Source organism: Malus sylvestris, chromosome 13 (assembly GCF_916048215.2).
Source record: "Malus sylvestris chromosome 13, drMalSylv7.2, whole genome shotgun sequence".
NCBI lineage: Eukaryota > Viridiplantae > Streptophyta > Magnoliopsida > Rosales > Rosaceae > Malus > Malus sylvestris.
In genome coordinates this window covers 4,824,793-4,828,441 of record NC_062272.1, presented here as the reverse complement: position 1 = coordinate 4,828,441, position 3,649 = coordinate 4,824,793, and the positions used below count along the sequence as shown (strand labels likewise).

At 45.0% G+C, this 3,649-nt stretch overlaps 1 pseudogene; it reads right to left on the bottom strand.

Annotated features, from left to right (window-relative positions):
- Positions 1 to 789: 789 nt before the first annotated feature.
- Positions 790 to 2,406, bottom strand: LOC126596643 (uncharacterized; annotated as a pseudogene).
- Positions 2,407 to 3,649: the final 1,243 nt, after the last annotated feature.

The window sequence follows — 3,649 nt, the reverse complement described above, 5'->3', positions numbered from 1 at the left end:
TGAAGTGATGAGTCTCAAACAGGAGATTAGAGGGCTCAAGCAGGAGAATAAACAGTTGCATAAACTCGCACATAGCTATGCGACAAACATGAAAAGGAAGATTGACCAGATGCAGGAATCTGATGGTCAGATTTTACTTGATCATCAGAGGTTTGTGGGTTTGTTCCAGCAGCATTTGCCTTCTTCTTCTGGGGCTGTACCGCGTAATGAAGCCTCAAATGATCAACCTTCAGTGCCTCATTCTCCTGGGGTTCCGCCGAGTACTGAGGCGCCACCTAATCGTCCTTGAAGATACCCTCTTGTAAATTTGATTTGATTTGATTTTTTTTTTTTTTTTTTTTTAAGGTATGTATAATGCAAATTTATGTAAAATTTCCAGAAAAATAAATAAAATGGACTTCTATTTCTCTCAATGCATTTTTTTTTTTGCTATATACATACATATATTATGTATGTATGTATATATATATATATATGTATATTTTTTCACGTGGACTCATCCACCATTCCAAAACCCTTCCCCTTTGCATGGTGCTAGCCACCAAGAATCCACCATTCTCTCCTTTTTTTATTTATTATTATTTATTATTATTTATTATTTTCTTTTCTTTTCTTTTCTTGCCCATGGTGCCAGATGCACCATCTTTTTTTTCCACATGGTGGTGCTGATCCACCAAGATTTTTTTATATTTTCTTTTCTTTTCTTTTGCCAAAAGCATCCCCTTTTTTTTCACGTGGTGACAGATGCACCACCACCTTTTTTTTTTTTTTTTTTTTTTTTTTGTATTTCTTTCTGTATAAATTAGGATGGTGGGTAGAGGAATTTGCAGGGAGCGGACGAAGACGGACGGAGAGCTTTAGGCAGCAGCCATGGCGGAGCAAGGAGGAGAGGATGAGGAGCTGGAGAACTTGGGCAGCAGCCATGGTGGAAGAAGACGAAGGAGTGGAGTTCGTGGTGCATGCAGGAAGTCTCGGCCTTGAAGTAGACGAGGGCACGACTTGCCATATTTGTGTTTGAAGGGCGATAAGTACTGCCTGGCGTTTCGTCTCTGCGTCGCCATTCTTCATCCTCTTCATCAAATGCAATGTAGCAGCGGTGGAAGAGACAGATTGGGTGTTACACATGCAGGGAGGAGCTTGGGCCATGCAATTCACCCACTTCTCTGCCGTGTTGAGATTATGCTTCCTCGTGCGGATGATGTTGATGAACTGGACCTGGTGGCGTAGCTCCTCACTGGTGAGAACTCGCCAAGAAGGTGGTGTCTGATGAACTCGAAATTCCGAGACCTGATCAATCATGATATTCCTCTCGAGCTGGAGATCGGAGCCGACGTCTCCACGGTACCTTCTAGTGGATTCTCCTTCAGTTGCAGGAGCGGTGCTCTTAATAGATCCGACCTTGCTATACTTGCTCATGAACTTGTATTCCCCGTCCTGCAAGGCCTCGAGTTCGAATTGACTAAGACCAGAGATATCACCAGTCAGATCTTTTTCTTCAAACAACATTTTTGCAAGAGCTATGCTAGCATCTTTCTCCGCGAACAGTGCGTAAGGCCCACCAGGTCCATAAAACGTCCTGCTCTGGGACATGTCATATATCTGACCCTTGATAGCCATGAGCAGAGGCTTCTTGGAATCAGAGGCTTCAATTCTTTTTCGGTGATCTCGTCGAGCTGGACGGGAGGACGATATAAGGATGCAAGTTTACCTTGAACAGCATTTGCTGAGGATGTATCACCTTGGTCCGATTCCCATACCCCAGGATGCTTCATTTCCTCCTCAAAGTTACGGAAGGCAATTACAGAACCCTGTTATGAAAATCTAGCCCTAGGTGCTCCATAGAGCGACATATCGTCAAAAAGAAAGTCCCTTATAACAGGCATAGGAGCGCGCACCTCATCATCAGCGAATTGTTCCGCATTCTCATTCACACCAGGAAGTGCCACGTTTTCATTCACACCAGAAGCTTGTTCGGCCAACTGATCAATACTTTCAGTCGGTAACGGCGTCGCCTTGGTCATTATCCCAGCTTCATTACCCACGTAAAAGGTTGAATTGCTTCCTCAAGCTTACACCCAGTGGCCTGCAGAAACTGCCGCGCCGTATCGGCGGTCTGGCCGACGGTGATCTCCAAAAACGAAGAGACCAGAGTCTGCTGGTCACTGACTGACATCACACCCTCCATCTCTCGATTGGCAATGAGTTCTGTTCTTCTGAGATTTTGTTTCTCTCTGAAATCCCTGGTTGCAGATCTCGCACACGTACCGATCCGATTCGAGTAGGGTCTTGGAGGACAGAGACACCACTTCTGCATCCGGATCTGGTGTGCCTGCAGGTCCAGGTAGCTATGAGGCACGGGTGGAAGAAAGACACGGGTTCAGCGGTTGCTGGAATTGAGTTGCGGCGGCGCTGGTAGACGCGGGGGTTGTAGCGACAGGTATGTGGACTTGCTCCGGGTGTACGCACCATATGCAGTACGTGGGGTTTGGTGGAGTGAGGCAGCCATGGATGACGACTTTGGCGTGAAGAGTGTGAGGATGGGCAACTAGGCTTGTCCGGACCATTGTTGGCCCAATAGCATTGTTGATGCTGGAGCTTGGTGTTGGGCCGAGACGTAAATATATATGTTTCCCTTTTCTTTTTTTTTTTTTCTTTTTTTTTTTTCTAAATACATAATAACATATGTATTCATTTTTTTTTTTTCGAAGAAACTGTAATTTATTTTGTACAAAGAGAATTGCAAATTTTCTTAACAAAATAAATTTGTAATAAAATTGACCTTCTTTAATAAAACATTTATTCTTTTTTATTTTGATGTGACTGAACTCGAAAAATTGAACATTCGAGTTGCCTACGTACCCCTCCAAAGAAGAGATCAAGTCGTAACGTAGTTCAAATACTTTTTTTTTGGATTTTCCCTTTTTTTTTTTGTGCCGTTTGCAGTTTCGGCTCATGCAGGCAAGGAGTGTTGGTGTCGTTTGCAGTTTCAACTCGTGCAGACAAGGAGCATTTGGTGCCGTGTTGCCATTTTAGCTCGTGCAGGCAAGGAGCGTTGGTGTCGTCTTTTATGCTCGTGCAGACCAGGAGCGTTGGTTCGTGCAGTTTAGGCTCGTGCAGGCGAGGAGCCTTGTGTCTTGCAGTTTAGGCTCTTGCAGACGAGGAGCTTTGGTTCGTGCAGTTTTAGGCTCGTGCGAACAAGGAGCATTGGTTCGTCAAGCGATCTGAGAGAGTCGTTCCTCGCAATCTTCATAGCAAGGAGCCTTGACTGAGTAGTTGAAGAAGTCTTCAGGAAAGAAATCGCGCATCGTGATGGGGATGGACGATCTTCGTGTCAAAGTTTCATTATCTCCAACACTTTCACATTGTTCTAGAGGTGAACAGGAGCTGTTTTGCCCCATTTCCCATTGGTGAGCTTGTGGAGAAGACATATGCTTCTTGTGCAATTTCTTCGGAGTGACATAAGTCCACCCTTCAACTTCACTCGGCTTGACTGGCATGTTTTTGGAGCATGCCCCCAGCGATTGAGGTGAAAATTTTGAGTTGACAGAGCCGGAAGTGACGTCTTTTTCCAGGATTTCGCCTTCTTTGTCTTCTTGGGCCTTCTCTTCAGTGCGGTCCTCTTGGGTTTGTTGCCGTGAAGATTGGCCGG